This window comes from Syzygium oleosum, unplaced genomic scaffold (assembly GCF_021117445.2).
Source record: "Syzygium oleosum isolate NSW1041296 unplaced genomic scaffold, Sole_v2.1 Sole_v2.47, whole genome shotgun sequence".
In the NCBI taxonomy this organism is placed as follows: domain Eukaryota; kingdom Viridiplantae; phylum Streptophyta; class Magnoliopsida; order Myrtales; family Myrtaceae; genus Syzygium; species Syzygium oleosum.
In genome coordinates, this window is record NW_026607531.1 from 491270 (window position 1) to 509246 (window position 17977).

A 17977-nucleotide genomic window follows, 5' to 3' on the forward strand; every position below is an offset into this window, starting at 1 on the left:
ATAGAATGGGAATTCCGCTTTTGTCTGTGGGTTGCTGAAATTCATTCCGCACCAGGTGTCCCATTCACTGCTCAATGCGATGCAGGGCACACGTACAATCACGGACACATATTGGCAAATAAAAAGGAATAAGCAGAGAGACGTACATAAGATGAATTGCTGATAAGTTCGCTAAGGAAAATCTCCTTGTTGCTGTAGAAAGTGTTGATGATCAAGCTCAGGAGCTGGTTGATCTCCGCCTGAAAAGTGAAGGTCTCTGCGTCGGCCATCTGCACATCCTTGAAGACTCGGAAAAGGCTGGTGAGGGAATTGAGGGTCTCGTCCACGAAGGTGCTGAGGAAACTGAAGGAGAGCCGGTCGCACTTCGGCGACCTCTTCGCCGGCAACTACTTGGACAGATCCGGCGGTGAATCCGAAGCCGGTCAAGAAGTGCCTGGACAGACCCGGCAACGGTGGTGAACGAGGTCGTGCGTATGGCGGAGGAGGATTAGGGTTGTCTCCTAAGGTTACGAAGAAGACGGGAAGAACAGATTTTTTATTTTTAGGGACGGTAACTTTAAATTCTGATTTCTTTTTGGACAAAAGTGCCCTTGTTTCGTTCACCGGAAAATTCACTTGCTCGCCGGCCGGTGAACATTTGGCCGATTGGAGGGCTCAGGCCCTTATTTGAGATTCATCAGTCATTTTGAGCCCTTATTTGAGACTCAACAGCTACTTCAAGTACTTATTTGAAATAAAATGTTTCACTTCGGGTCCCTTTTTTGAATTTTCCCAAAAACAAACCCTCAAGACCACTCTTCTCTTTCACGTCTCTTCTCACTCTCCACAGATCATCTTCGCTGTGACGCCACCCACCTCTCTTCGCTCACGCCGCTCGCCGCTTCGTCGCTGCCTCTCTTCCCTCACGCCGCTCGCTACGTCACCGCTAGCCTTTCTTCCACGCTCTCGACACCGCTCGCCTCTCTTCCCCGCTCGCGACGCCGCTAGCCTCGACGCCGCTCGCCTCTCTTCCCCGCTCGCCTCTTCCCCGCTCGCCTCTCTTCCCCGCTCGCGACGCCGCTCGCCACTCTTCGCCGCTCGCCTCTCTTCCCTAAAGGTATGGTAGTTTCTCCGATTTTTGGATAACTTCGTGTTGAGCATAACTTGTAAAAGCTTGATTTTGATTCCGTTGCCTACTGTTGTTGTTCTTAATGAAGTTCTTGAGCGAGACGGATTGAGAGTGTGTTGTTATCAGAAGATTCAGACGTATTGTTGCTGATTCGCTTTGCTCAAATCGGTTCTATATGTTCAATTGCTTATGTGCTTTGCTTGGTATTTCCTGTATTGGTAAGAAAGGATGACCCCAAAACTAACGCAAATTCTGGGGAAGTTCGTCTTTTTCAATGGGTTTCTGGTGCATGAGTAGTTGTGGAAGATAGAGAACCATGCTCCACATTAAATTTCACCTCATGTAGAGTGAAACACATTCTGCAAGCTCCACATTAAATTTCACCGCATGAGGTACCCTGTTGCATATAGAACTGAATATGGTATGAGGTGACCAAATTTATACAGGCCCTGTGGAACCTTGGAGAAATATTAACTTTTTCTTGTACCGGAGATATATGAACTTGATGAACTGGAAATGATACATGCTTGAGATTGAGACATGAAAATTTGCTTCAGGGTCGTGTATTTCGTAATACGGAATACATGTTCATTACGTATTCCGGTCATTAGTCTTGTAATGAAAGGACTTTCTTCTAGTCAAATTCCCCCAGCAGTGAAAGATTTTTGCAGGGGTTTTCGTGTAAGATAGCCACGGTATTGTTTGTAGGGGTTTTTGTGTAAGAACAAAGAAAATGACTCCCTGGTTTCGTTTGCAAATGAATTTTACCTTCCTGAATGAATCAAATTACACGGCCACAACCCAATCGTCCCAAAAAAATCCACACTTGGTGGTTAAATAGTGACAGAGCAAAGTACAATAATGTCTTGCAACGTTTTTGGTAGCCTTGAATTTCCATGTAAAACTACAAAAACGTTGTGTCCGTGGGGTGTGATTCACCATTTCATAGGAAAGAAGTAGCACTAAGTAGCAATGAGACAATTTATACTGGTTAAATAGAGACAGAGTGAGCACCCGCACATTACGTTCCTTCCCTAGCCATTACAAGAAGCACAAGTTGACTGTTAGGAAGCAGACTAAACTCTCTTCTAATCAAATTTGTATGAGATGAGATATCATAATAGTTGTGTGCAAGCTACGATCAAATTTGTAGGATGTGATTTTTTTTTCTATAAATGTTAATATGTATCTTTTACATTGCTCTCAACGCGAAAATATAAAAGTTACGATCATTGTTTCTTTTTTTCAATTTTTAAAATTTAAAAATTAAAAAACTTAATTTGGTCACACCAAAGAGCTTTGCAAATATATGTTTACCAAACAGTCTAGTATTTCCCCAAAGCTCTTTTCAGTTATATAGTTTACCAAACAGTCTAGCATTTTTCCAAAGTCTTTTAGGCTAAAGACCTTTGCATTTGGCCAAAGGCTTTTCCCAAATGCTGAACCAAACGGGGCCTAACTCTAATACGACACGTTGTCATGCAGAGATTGCCACAATGTTAAGTACTACCTGGGTTGATTAGAGAAGTTAAGCTGCTTTTTAAAAAAAGATGCTTTATATCTTGTTCTTTGTGTGAACTGTCATACATGTTTCTTTGTGATGTGGAAGGTGAGGCTGTAGATGCTTCTTTTCCCCTTTGAGGACTTTGTCGTCTCATTTTCTTGTATATAGTTATATTATGGTGATAGCCTCTTCAGGACTCTCTAAGTTATGGGCCAGATGTTGAGTATCCAGATTTTACACCCTTCTCTCTTGCATTTTTTAACGTTAACTAGATGATTCTGCTTTTTCTTAGTTGACTGGTTGAAGAATTGGGGACCGATTTATGGCTGAAGCAATAACAAATCTTGCAATAAATGTGCTTCCGGGGTTATCAGATTCGTTTGATGTTCAAGGAAGAGGAGAACTTCAATTAGGTTTGTTCCCAATTATTTTTTAATGATTTCTTTGCAACCTTCTAGCTTTGGAATATTACTTTCAGATCGCCTTAAGAAATGTTTGGACATATGCAACTGTGGATTATGATTCTTGTTCATTTTCATTTTGCTTAACTAAAAGTGAAAAAAAAAAAAAAAAACCTATTGGAACCTGAAATCGATAGTGAAACTTATGATAGGGTAGGTTCCACGTTCTACGTTCCGATAGCTGGTTAACCTTTTAGGTTCCAGGCGAAACCTTTGATGAACCTAGAACGGCTCACCCCTGTTATTTCCTCTCCAGCGTCTCTCTTTCCGGCAAACACGCTTTCAAATTTTGAATTCCTTTTTTGCTCTCAGATTTTACTTCTCCGCTCGTTTCTGCTCCAGCGTTCGTCAAGAGGCGGTTCCTCGCCGTCGCCGACGACGCACATTAAGGCCGCCCCTCGCTCGCCCGAAAGGGAGTGAGGCAGAGGCCGAGGACCGGGTGACCGCCCTCGACAAGAGCTTCGGGTGAGAGATCGAGGAGAGGTGAGCTCAGCAATGGCCGACAGGAAGGAGCTTAGGGTGTACAACTCGATGACGCAGCAGAAGGAGGTGTTCAGGCCGGCGATGGAGGGCAAGGTGGGCATGTATGTGTGCGGCGTCACGTCCTACGATTTCAGCCACCTCGGCCACGCCCGCGCCGCCGTCGCCTTCGACGTCCTCTACAGGTAAACCGCCGGTCTCTCCGATTTGGCGGCGGTCGATTGTGGTGTAGGGTTCATGATGTCGCACAATTTATTGGATTGGTAGCCATCTCTTGCCATTTGGGTCTCTTGCGGAATTGATTGAAGTTTGCTTGTTGTGGAATTTTTTCGACTAAAGGAGCAAGAAGATGGGGGTATCATAAAAGAGAAATTCACGGGCAGAGATTTATGTGTAATGGGTCTTTGCCGGTATGTTTAACCCTTTTGTGGGGTTTATTTAGTGAAGATCTTGATTCAAAGATTTAATGTAGGTTTATCATATATCCTAGTTTAGTAAGGTGAGAGGTTTCACTCATAAATGCCGAACGATCACTTTAGCTGTCGCATTTTGGTTCATGCTGAAGCTTAATTGACATGCTCGATAGCACGAGGATAGTATGCTGTTGGAAAGCTCACTTTGTTTGGGTATGGGGAAAGGGTTGAGTGAATGAATATACAGGAGTAGTGGCGGATTATTCTCCTTTACTGGTTGCCTTATCGAGGATTGTGGAGAAGATGAAATAGAAAGGACGTTTCTTTATATCTGAAGTAAACTCCACCTCGTACATCAGATTAGTTGTGTACAGGTGGAGGTCATGCTTGGTCGATTCCCCTCGTTGAAATGAAGAATTGCTGACTGAACTCATGACCTAGCAGGTTTACTTTTGTAGCATAACATGCTGTCTCTTGCAGGGTTTTGGTGAATATTAACTTTCTATTGTTTGAAATGATTTCTTGCAGATATCTCCTACACTTGGACTATGAAGTCACCTATGTACGCAATTTTACGGATGTTGATGACAAGGTCTGAATGTTGGCCCATATAAATATCAGAAGTAAACTCTTTCATGGCTGTACATTGTGTTTTTGGTTGAATTAGATTCTTCATGCGTGATCTTGTGATATGGTATTGTGATCATGCTTAACTTTATTTGTCTTTCTGTCGATGTTTTTTGACGTGAAAAAAAATATGCAGACATGAATTTTTGAAGTAATTCTCATAAGCATGCATATAAATCTTCTTATGGACTACCGACATTTCATTTGAAAAGTGAGGGAGCTAATTGACTGGTTGCCATAGGAATTATTATGTGATGAGAAGATAGAGGCTATTATCAGAAGATCAAAGGATCATCTATATATTCTAAAGTTTTGTCTGCTTTACTTGCCTAGCTTTGCACAGGAAAATCAGAGTTGTACATTGTTCTTGTGGAGAATTGAGAGTTTGATTTGGTTCTCATCGAGGACATTATATCCTGCGTATTGTGTAAAGTGACAGATCTGTTCAATGTAAAGGAACAACGTGGTCTGTGAAAGTATCCGACTTTTAATATATCAATATTGGTATATGACCAACTTCGGAGAATTACCTGTCGAACAAGTCAAGTATCAAATAGAGTAGGCGTGAGGGGAAAATCATGATCAACCATTTAAAAATTATTTTAAAATTTTCATGGTGTGGAAATGCAATTTTCAACCCGGAAAAATTGGTATTTTGACATTTCTATACATGGACATGAGAGTTAAGTAATTATTACGTCATATAGAATTAATTGGTTTGGATGCTTTTCAACTCAGTAGAACTATGGTTTGTTGTAGTGGTTGCCATTTGATTCTCTCTCTCTTTCTTTCCTTCATTTTACTAGCAACTTATACATTACACAACTGTTCGGTGCATCATCAAATGCTGTTAATAGATTTTATGATCTACTCTAAATTCCGAGGTGACTTTGATTTCGTGAACTGCTATATGAACATTGGAAATTTAACGATGAGAAACTGCGAGGAAACTCCACCTGATTAGGTACACTGGATAACTAGCTGAATTCATTTCTTTATTTCTTATACTTTTAAAATCTTGTGATACGAGCTATGCACATTTTGAAGGAATATGTGTCATGCTATCGGCAAGTAAGTATGATCCTTCAGATTTTTAGTCAAAATTTCATTACTAACGCTTGCATAACGTTTCACCATTTTACAAGTAAAGGGGATTTACTTCTCTTAAGTTTGACGAGTGGCCACCTGTTGAAGTGTTAGTCGCTGAAAGTAGCTTTAGAAGAATGTTGTTTCATCAACTTAACTCTGGCAGTTTCCAATAATGGAAGTAGCGCTCTTTTATGTTGGAGAGAAGCATTTCCGTTTCACTGAAGTGTAGTGTTCAAGTTATTACTTAATTCTGTGGTTATCATGAAATTCTGGCATTTTATGGTTAAAGTTAGACTTTCGTAATTTTCATGCGTTGTTTTAGAGATTCCATCATTTTGTGTGGATGCTGAGGATACCTGGATTGTTCTTGGTGTTTCCGAATCAGTTAGTCGGACATTGCTAACATGTGGATATCTGCAGATTATTCGTCGGGCAAATGAGACCGGGGAGAATCCCTTGGATTTAAGTAACCACTTTTGCCAAGAGTATTTAATTGACATGGCCGATCTGCAGTGTATCCTCCCTACCCACCAACCACGGGTTTCTGATCACATGGAACAGATTAAGGACATGATAACCCAGGTTTCTAGTTTCAACTCTAGATCTGCTGCTTTAATTTTAGAGGGGTTCAATAAGCGCAAGAATAAACATAGGCTAGAGTATGTAGAAAGGAGCTGCTGTTGCTACAGTATGTAGTTTACACCCTTTCTATATTTCTCTCATAATTTCTCTGATATTGTAGTGCAAATGTCCTTACTTTCTGGTTTCTGTGGTGAACTTCAGAAGGTAAGGTTATATGAAATAATTCTTTATATAATTGTGTTACCAATTTAGCTGCTATTGCTGAGAAAAAATGATGTCGCTGAAGAATTCTGAAGTTTAATTGTTCACGTTTGATTCGGTAATTTCTTCTCCCATTTGTCATAGAACAAATGTTACCATCTTTCATTTACTCGCGTGTATCTTAAGGTATGGCTTTAGTTTGAAGAAATGTTCCTTTATATGAACGTATGTAAATTTGAGGAGAGATGAATTTGAAGTTAGAATAGTGGTATTTGGTTGATGTTGGCTAAGACAAGGATTTCAGAGCTATTCGATACTGTATTAGATGTTCTCGCTGTTATTAGGTAAATTGAATCATGAATATGCAGAGATGTAACCAATATGCATAAGTTTAATTTTCTCTAAAATGTTATTATTTTCCACATGGAAAGGATGCACGTATAAAGAGGAACAATTTGAAGTTAAGTACTTCCAAGAAAAAAAAAAGTTGAGTTCATACATTTCCTAAAGAAAATGATTTCACAAGAATATTCAAAACTAGATACTTTCACTGATTTGGTAATTTGAGTCACCGATATGCTGGAAACCTATAATAATAATCCATGTAATAAATTAGAAGAGGAAACAACTGACTTTCATACATTTAATTTTTGACTGTATATTCCCATGTAATAAGGTATTTAGAGGTGACAGCCAGATGAAAATGTCTGCCTATGTCTCTTTTATATTTATATATTTATTGTAAAGTTCTAGTTTTACATGTAGCATCTTCGGCACCTCACATTTTAAAAGTCGCTAGGATCATGAGAGAGAGTTTTAACTAATGAAATTCCTTATGGCTGTTTGCAGATAATTAATAATGATTGTGCTTATGTGGTGGATGGAGATGTGTTCTTTGCTGTGGATAAGATCTCAAATTATGGCTGCTTGTCGGGGCAGAAGCTAGAAAATCACAGAGCAGGTGAACGTGTTGCGGTGAACTCTAGAAAGCGCAATCCTGCTGATTTCGCATTATGGAAGGTGTGCATTGCATTGTACTACCAGTGAATTCTTATTTTATCTGGGTATGTAACTCTGACGGTAAACGGTTATTGTAGGCTGCAAAGCCTGGCGAGCCAAGCTGGGAGAGCCCGTGGGGTCTTGGCAGACCAGGGTGGCATATAGAATGCAGTGCAATGAGTGCTCATTATCTGTCTTTTAAATTTGATATCCATGGTGGTGGAATTGACTTGATCTTCCCCCATCACGAGAATGAAATCGCCCAGAGTCAAGCTGCATGCCAGGAGAGCTGTGTGAGTTATTGGATGCATAATGGCCATGTGACCAACAACAATGAGAAAATGTCAAAATCACTGGGTAACTTTTTTACGATCCGTCAGGTAGTATTTGCAAATTTGTTCCGCTTTCTTTCTTGATGTGTTAACATTTATCTTGAGCTCTCATCATTCCTGGTGTCTAAAATTCCTCGATTTGTATAACTATAGATTACAGAGCGCTACCATCCACTGGCTTTGAGACACTTCTTGATAAGTGCACACTATAGATCTCCTCTCAACTATTCAGTCTTACAGTTGGAGGGTGCATCGGAGGCTGTTTATTATGTATATCAGGTATAAATCATGTTTGGTTAACTGCGAATCACTTCTCATCTTTCTGGCTGGTTACTCATACTTGGTCTCAGACTCATGTGGAACTAGTAGAAGGGTGGGCTTGCTTGATTTAACTAATTGGAAATGCTAGGGATTTGATGCTGTTAGAAAAGAAACCATTCCTATTGTCTCTGTAATTACCTGTATGAATTGTTTGGACGGTTTTGGCCTAGTTCTAGTTGCCAGCAGCCACTAGTCTGGGTCACTCTGAATTGCTCTTTCTTGATTATGTTGGATGTATATGTATGAGTGACATGCGCGCAAGCATGGTCTGCCATCTGATATAAAATTATAGAAAATCAACTTGGGATGTCTTCTCGATGTTAGACATTACAAGACTGGTAAGATACTCTGTCGTCCTTCAGAGAGGCAACTCCCAGTGAGGGTACAGAACCAAAAGGCAAAACGGTCCGGGTTCTTCCTGATGCCGAGAAATGCATCAAAGGCTTGCGGAAGGATTTGCACGACAAAATGACCGATGACTTGAACACTTCACATGTGCTGACAGGTGCTTTTCAGGATGCCTTGAAGTTCATAAACAATAAAGCGAACACCCTTAAGGTAATTAGTTGTACTGTTTCTTTTCCATAAAAGAAGCTGCACCTTTTCAAACCTTCTCTCTGTTGTGTATCTTTTGTGCTTTACTTTCTCTAACTTTTAAAATTGGTTGGTTCTCTAATGCACTTCAGAAGAAGCAACAGAAGCAACGGCAAGCAGCAATAATTCAATCCCTTACTGAGATAGAGAAAGAAGTAAAGGGTGTTCTAGATATTCTGGGTTTGCTGCCCCCTTTCACTTATTCTGAGGTGATGCAAGTTCTTATGAGTACTTATTGAGTTTTTCTTGGATCAAATTCGATTTAAATGTGAAATTTCTTCAATGTAGATTCTGCAGCAGTTGAAAGGCAAGGCATTGATACGGGCTGACTTGACAGAAGAGCAAATATCGCGTCTGATTGAGGAAAGAATTTTAGCCAGAAGGCAGAAGGATTTTGCAAAAAGTGATCGAATCAGGGCCGACTTAACTGCAAAGGGGGATTGCGCTCATGGATGTTGGAACGGAAACTATTTGGAGACCGTGTGTTCCTTTATTCCGAAAGGCGGAAGCTGAAGTCCAAAACTTACCAGTGAACTCATCAGCGATAGTGATGTTTCAGGTTGTTTTGGACGTATTCTTGGGGCCAGTGCTTGAATCTTTTCTTTTAGCTACTGTTGTTTCAACTTGAGGAGCTTTACGGGAAGATGTTCTTCGCATTTTTTGTAGTCTTTTGGAGTAACATTAAATATGTATATTACCCGTGAAATCTGATTTCTTCATTCCATTGTTGTTAGTGGATACTATGTTGGCTTCATTTTGTCATTTTGGTACTGCTCATCTGATGGCTGATGTTGCTCCAAATATGTAAGACTCGTTCTTTGACATTTTGCACGCTTTGATGTTTGTATGTCTTGGTAATGTACATGCACAAAAATTGCTAAAATATACATGACTACCCCAAAAACTATTAAATCAACCTTAGTTGACCTGCCTCATATAAGCTTTCAGGTGATGAAGACTTCTTATTCAACTAAATAAGATGAGTATGAAGTCCAGATGGTGAGAAGGGTACAAAGTTTGGTTTCTAAACTTTTGGTAAATGGGATTAATCATGACTTACTTACATTCTAAACCTGCCAAGTGACACAGAGAGACCTACTGCTTGCTTTGTGCATGCCATTGGCAAAACTTGTCTGCAAACTTGTCTAACAGCATGTTGGATCTGAATTTTGTGGACGGTGGCCTGGAAAAAGAGCCGTCTAAATCTAGTGAACCAGTGATTGTTAGCTTGTGTGAGGAGCGAGAGTTTCTTCTTGACAGTATAGTACATAGTACTGGATCGCTGTGAGTTTTCGAGGTGCTCCAATTTGTGGATGTGTTCGAAATTGTTCGCATCACAATTATTGAATCGCAATCTTTGTTAATCTGAGTTACGCATTTAACAAAGCGTCGGCCACACACACTTAGAGGATAAGTAGAAACGTCGAGCAATTTCATCTTGATTTTTTAACCTTCCTATATCTGCTGCTTCACAAATACACTGTGCATTGCATTATAATTCTAACTGTTCATCAACCATGTGCACAACAATTCCACATAAGCTCCGACGCTACATTCATTTGACAATAGACTAAGTAGAAATGATCACTAAATCATGGATCACTAAAGAAGAAAAAAGACCATTATGGCCAAGAACCTAGCAAGCTCCTAAGCAGTTTTGACAATAGACTAACTAGAAATGATCACTAAATCATGGATCACTAAAGAAGAAAAAAGACCATTATGGCCAAGAACCTAGCAAGCTCCTAAGCAGTGGGGGTCGCGGATGGATGGATTCAGTCAGTAGGAACACGAGGGAAGATTGTCGACCGCAGGGTGATCTTCGGTTGCTATATCAGTGCCCGTGACCAAGCTTCCCTCAGTCGTGGAGTTCGCAAAGGCGATCCTGAGGTTGTCGCAACGCACTTCGATGTGGCCAATGTCCTTCTTCTTCGCCCACGAGGCATACGCGTACGCGCCCCGCATCCTCAGCCCCAGCCCAACGACCACCGTCCCTACCGACCTCCGCTCTCGGTCCATGTCCTCGGCCACCGCCGCCTCCTCGGGCCTCCCCATCGTCATCCTCACCTTGACCACGGTCCTGTCCGTTCTCCGCAGCATGAAGGGCTTCGCCGGTGCCACCGCCAACCGTTGCGCCGCGTCCCAGTGATAGTAGAGGAAGCATTCCACTTCGGTGAAGAAGAGCCTCCCGAAGATCCATGATCCTTCCGCCAAGAGGGCTGCATTCCAAGTGGCGCCGGTGGGTGCGGCGACTGTGAGGTTGGACAAGGTCAGGCCGGCCACCGTCAACGCCGGATAACTGGGCGGGACAACGGAAAACAAGAAGATGGAACCCAAAACCAGTATGAAACAGATCCCCAAGAAAACCATCAGGAAAACCTTCTTGTAAAACGGCCGACGTCCCCTCGGCGGAGGCTGAGGACCGGGTTGGCTGGCGGCGGCCGCCGTCGCTGGGGCGGGACGCGGCGGAGGCTGAGGACCGGAGCGGCCGGCGGTCGCCTTCGCTGGGGCGGGACGCGGCGGAGGAGACGCCATGGGGAGGAGGATTCTCGCTAGCTTAGGGCTTCAGGAGTGTGAACTGTGAAGAAAGCGAGAGACGTTGATTGGACAAGGGGATAAATCCCACGGCAGTTACGGCACCGTTAAGAATAACGGTGCCTTTTTTAACCGCAACGGTCCCGTTTCCTCTTATCAGCCCTAAATTACTGGAAACAAGTCGTAAAACCAATTTCATCCTCTATTATTATCCTTTAATCTGTGCGAAAATTCAAAACTACTTTTTTTTAATAAAAAAAAATGGGGGTCTGTTCGTAGCAATTATGTTGCAAATACGTGCTGGTGATGATTTATTTATAGACATGGTTGCAGGATTGTAATTTGCTTTTACTTCTGGTGTTGCCAAATAAAATTCGGACTTATTGCATTATGTGCATGGTATAAGTACAACAAACTTAGGGACCTGAAATGTCGATTTTCGAATGTCATGGGTTCTCTACAAAATCAACCGAGATTTAATACGGTGTAACTGTGGACACAATTTCCTCCGTATCGAAAATTTGAAATAACCCATATTTTTGTTTGGCCTTGCTAGTAAAAAGTCGTAAGTCCATGCAATTTTAGACGGTCAATATTGGTCCAAAATTAAAAAAATTAATATCACGTAGTCAAACGTTAGAAATTTACATATTGTAAATAAAGATATTCACATTTTAGAAAGTTTTGCACTTACACCATAAAATTGGAAAGTCTTCGTATACTGTCATAACCGTAATATTAAAAAAAATTCATTGTTGCACTTTGTTACAATAAAACTTTGTCAAACGTCGTCACAAAATACTCGAAAGTTTTGAAAATGTTGAGATATCAAATACTATAGCGTACAATTGGTCCATTTATGACATCTTGACTTTTATTTATCACCAAAATATTTGGAAATTTTCAAAAATATTCAACATCAAATACTGAATTGTACAACTGATTTATTTTTAGAACTTAGAGAAAACGTCTAAGTAATAAGTCTTTACTATAAATAGAAAAAATTTTATCCCAAACGAGTATATATCTTATTATTAGTAGTAGTAGTATTTCACATTTTCTTGACACTGTTTCTCAAATTGCGTCTGAAATTAAAGGACAATTTTGCAGGAACTTTGGACGAGGGGACCCACCTATGTGTGCTTGCAATGTCCAAGCCACGCATGCAAAATTGCTGAGACATTTATATTATCTGTGGAAATCGGAAAGTTTTTAGAGTTCTTGTTTGGCAGTTGTATTAAGGGTATATCAAACGGGATGTTCATCGATTACGAGGGTCATTAAGAGTATATCGCGTCTTTAAATTTTGAAAATAAAATATATTAACTTGTTAGTTAGATTGACTACAATAATTAATTAAAGATAGTTTCTTTTTTTTATTTAGCCAATAAAGTGATTTATCAAACACTTTACATCGAAATTGAAACTCATTAGCAGAAAACTCAATTTTACAGATGAAATGTGTAAATTGATTTATAATTAGATGAAACGTATATTTTTCGTATTTAGTTTTAAAAAATGATCAAAAAAATTCAAAAAATCCAAAAAAATTGAAAATTTCTAGAAAAATTCATCACAATTTCCAAAAAATAAAAAAAAATTCAGATTTCGGGAAATTAGGAAATTTGTTGAATTTTTTCAAAAAAAAAATCAAAAAATAAAAAATTTCAAAACTTCATAGAATGACTTAAAATACCTGTGGCCATCCACTTTTAGTGAAAATTTAAATTTTTTTAGGTGCCCAAAAAATCAAAAAATCAAAAATTTCAAAACTTCATGAATAGTTTAGAATACATGTGGTGGTTTGAGTGAAATTTAAATTTTTTAAGGTGCCCAAAAAAATTCAAAAACTCAAAAATTTCAAAACTTCACAGAATGGCTTAGAATACCCGTGGTCACCCACTTTGAGTGAAATTTTAATTTTTGGAGGTGAAAAAAAAATCAAAAATCAAAAATTTTAAAACTTCACAGAATGACTTAAAATGCCTCTAGCCACCTACTTTGAGTGAAATTTGATTTTTTTTTAGGTGCCCAAATGGTATTTTTGATTTTTTTGATTTTTTTAATTTTTTAAACCTGAAATAGAACCATTTTCTTAAGAAAGGTTAAGAGCAGCCAAATTAATCACAAATAAAGATCCAAATTAAGTATATAACGCAGTGGGCACACGTTACTGTAAAAATATATATCCCATTAAAAATTACAAAATTTTTCTTGATTAGATAATTAACAAGTGTCGGCAGTTGTCGTTCAAGAAAAAAATTCCACATGTGGTCCTGTGTTTTTTCTTCTTTCTTCTTTTTTTTTTTCCCATTCAATATAAAGACACATTGAAAAGGACTTCTTCCCATCGCTCGGGATTAAGTGATAGGTAGCGGCATTACTTATCACAACAAAAGAAGACAAAAAGAGGGCTTCCCTCTCCTTGTCACCTGGCCTTCTTTCGATAAGTGATAAGCAGGGGCAATGTACCTTATTAGATCCGTGGGATGCACCCAGCATCAGGGGCGTGCAAAGAAATCGAAAATCGCCCGAACCGCCCGTAGCTAGATCGGACCGGCTCGGAATTGATGTTCGGACGGTCCGATTTTCGGTTCCAAGGGAGGAACCGGACCGGACCGGACCGGACCGCTCAGACCGATTATTTTTATTTATTTATTTTTTAAACTCCAAACCGTATTTCTGGTATGATCAGATGAAAAAACTATAATTCTAGTGTAACCAACAGTAACGGACTTCATTAATCGTTGACCAAAAAGAGGGGGAAAAAGGAGCAGACTCGGTTCATCTATAAATGAAACCCAAGCAAAAGAAAATGATGGCATACGGTAGAAGCAAGGAACAGCGAAAGGCCGAAGAGAAGGCACGAGCAAGAAGCCGCATGCTGAAGAGAGGTCCCAACTCAGAGCTCGAAATGCAAAATTCATTACAAATGCAACCCTGCCCAGCTTTTCATTTGTTATTGGACCTCTCAAACCTCCCTGTCTCCTTCTCGACCGGTTCTATTGGACCGCCTGAGAACCGGACTAAATCGGCGGTCCAGTTCCCGGGCAGTCCAATGGAACCGACGGGCGGCTCCTGGTTTCAATTTTTTGGAACTCGTCCTCAGCAGGCGGTCCATGATTCCGAGGTGAGGTGGGAACCGCCCACCCGGACCATGCTCACCCCTACCCAGGATAGGACCGAGTCAACATCGGAGACACGCCTCCATCACGCGACAGCCCAATGCGAAAATATATTCGGAAAAAAATAAAAAAAAATAAAAAGCAATAATCGCTGGCTCATATAAAAAAAAAAAAAAACAATTTATTTATAGAGCATTTTGTCGCGGTCACATGGAAAGATATCCGGAAGTCGCCGCGGTGCCCCGAGGCGGAGGTGATCCTTGGGCGGACTTGGATCGGATTTTACGATGATGCTTAACTCTGTAATCAAACCCCGTTCATCCCAAAACGTACAAATATGGAGACGGGGTTCTCTATGCCTTTTTAACTAAATTAATACCATTGCTCGAGCCCGCCTAAATTGTGTCCTTCGATCTCTCGTGACTCGGATCGTGGGTCGCCGTGCATACGATCGGGTCTAGCTTGGGTAATCGGACCTTGACGATGCTATTAAAATGAGAACACGTACGTGGCTTCATTCGTGGCATGCAAAAAGATCGACAACATTCCCTCTTCCCTCCCGAGTTCCCCTTCCATGTACACGAACACGTGGCCTGGCTGACGTCACCACCGCCGTATCTCAGACGTACCCCGGACGGACATCTGTCTTCTTCAAACGCTCAGGTGGATGTCATCCCATTGAGATGGGTTGGGAAGGTCAACATATCCGAGCCATTTCCCATGTTTTTGCTCCCTTCCTCTCTATTCTCGGCCGTTGATTTGTCTGGCCACGCTCATACACACATCCCTCCGTTTTTATCCTCCTTTTTGTATATGTCGAAATCGAACCAAACTAATGAATACTAGTTTCTCATATGTCTGTCGCATCTGGCCAGTCAATTCGCGCGAGTAAAAAGTAGAGGTTTGGGATAAGGCAAGGCAACGCTAAAAGGCATGGGTTGGTGCCCGAGGCAGAGGTGATCGTGTTAGACGAACTTGGGTTGGATCTTACGGTGGCAAGTTCATCCTTAATAAGTACAAATTTGGGAGGTGTGCCACGGAAGATGGCCGGTGATGATTGAACCGTCGATTTTCTGACAAAAATCGGTTGGAATAGCTATATTAGATTTTCGCGGGAAGGTGTAGGACTAATTGAGCAAAATTGAAATGTTTGGGATCGAATCGACATCCGTATAATGAATTTAGTACTGATTGGGTAATTTTTTTTCAAAAAAAAGAAGGTCTATACAAGTGAAATTGAATAAAAGTATAGAGGGAGCAAAGTTGAACCTTGCCAATTGAGAAAAAGAAGTTCGAGAACCTTATTGAGAAAACAACACAAGGAACATAAAACGACGGAACCAAATCTATGCTTATTAGAAGACGGGTCGAAGGTTCCCGAGGCAAAAAAAACTCGAGTGATGGGGGCGACGACAAGGTTCGGGGCAGCCTCCATCACGACCGTTCATACTGAACACTGGGTGGGGCGTGGGGACGCCACGTGGCTCTACCCCCCTCGGCCGCGGGCCCCCACATCTGTCCCATCAACCGCAAAGAAAAAGCAGAGGTAGGTCCAAGGTCAGGGCAGGTGAAAGTACAGTTTTTTTGGGGGTACTCTCCCTCGCGGGGAGAAGTGCGCGATTGAGATGGGACCAAATGAAAATTGATTTTGAAATTTGGAAACTTTTTACCCTTGTACGGATAAATTAAATTAAATAAAACCGCCGAGTCCCTGAATATTTTTATTTCTGTCGAAAAAAATAAAGCGAAAAAGGGGGGAGTGTGGTGAGAAGTGTACTCCGGCATGGCATAATGATCACTCTTCGTCCCTTGTCCGTCCACTAGACCTGTTAAACGGATGGATCGGATCGGATCATAATTGATCCATTAATCCGTTTATGACCCATTTATTCGTAGTGTAAATATCCCGACCCATACCCAACCCATACCCGATCCAAATTACTAAAATACTTTTATATTTAACATAATCTAGGAATACTTGTTTCTTATAATTTTTTTTAAAATTGAGGTTCTGCTTGTTTCGCAAAAAATGCGACATTTCTAGAAAATACTTTTCATAAAGTCATTATCCAAGAAAATAAAAAAAATTCTGATGTTTGGCTAAAACCTGAAAATAAACTAGAAAATATTTTTTCGATATTTGGTATATAAAATCTGATTTGATTTTACTTTGTGCATTCATTTTAATAATATTAATATATATTTTTATTTTTTAAATCGAATTTTTAATTATTTTTATTTTTATTTTTTTCCTTTTCTTTTATTTTTGGCCGATCGCTGGCCGCCGTGGCCGGCGACCGACCACAGGCGAGGACGAGCTCGCCGGAGGTCGGCGAAGTTCGTTGTCGCCGATCTGGTGAGGCCTACGCCTCGCCGGCCTCAAGCGAGGCTCCAGCTCGCCCGATTCCGGCTAGCCGAGCCTTACCAGATCGCTGGAGGCCAGCCTCGGGCGAGGCTCCACATCGCCAGATCTGGCGAGGTCGAGCTCGCTTGAGGCCGGCGAGCTCAAGTCTCGCCAGATCGGCGAGGCTCGAGCCTCGCTCGAGGCCGGCGAGCTCGAGCTTCGCCGACCTCCGGCGAGGTCGTCCCGTCCCAGTGGTCGGTCGTCGTGGCCGACCACCGGCTGAAATAAAAAAAAAAGAAAAAGAAAGAAAAGAAAAGAAAAAAGAAAAAGAGAAAAAAATAAAAATAATTAAATTTTGATTTTTGTTAAACATTTTTATAAAGAGGGAGAGAGTGTGTGGATGAGTCTAGTGGATGGGTTGGAAATGGGTTCCAAGCTCAACCCATTTATCTTTAAGCTTTAAAGTTTAAAACCCATTTAAAGTTGACTTTTTAAAATTAAAGTGACACATATATTACCCGTTTATTTTTAAATGGGTCATATATGGGTTTAAGACCTATTTTAACACCTCTACTGTCCATACGTTGTTCATAATAGAGCTCCACTTCAAACAGCTTTTATTTTTTCCTCATTTTTCGAAAAATACCGTAAAAGACTCTAGATCATGCCCACCGTAACATCAATATCCGAATTTATCCATCACCTAAACCCTCAAAACAGCATGATCAAGAAATTCCTTAATTTTTGTCGTGTTGGTACAAATTTGGGGTTTCGGTGAAGCAAGGGGGGGGGGGGGAGGGAATTGTCCAGTTAGACGTAAACATATTATCTAAATGCTAGTTTGGTTGTAAACTTTTCGATTTTGCCGATTTAATACTAGAACTTTATGCGAGATTTCAATGCGGTCCTTTCGGTCAATTTTCACAAAGAATTGCCGATGTTGCGTTGTGCCACGCTAAATGGCGATTTCCGGCAAAAATTGGCCGGAAAGACTACGTTAGAAATCTTGCGCAAAGATCTAGTATTAAATCGGCAAAATTGAAGCGTTAAGAACTGACCTAATATCCATACAATAAATTTATGATCGATTTGGTAATTTTCCTTAAAAAAAAAGGATATTTGCATTGCGGTGGGTATAGTTTATGATTTTTGCAATGCAAGAATTTTCGGATGATTGCAATGGGCGGCCCCGAGCATCTGTTAAGGACTTGCAAAAATAATGCAACGAAAAATGGGTGTTGCATTAAACTGAATAAGAAGCC

General features: G+C 40.7%; 1 pseudogene; it reads left to right on the plus strand.

Annotated features, from left to right (window-relative positions):
* The first annotated feature begins 2309 nt into the window (after positions 1–2309).
* LOC115665549 (cysteine--tRNA ligase 2, cytoplasmic-like) lies at positions 2310–9339 on the plus strand (annotated as a pseudogene).
* The last annotated feature ends 8638 nt before the right edge of the window (positions 9340–17977 follow it).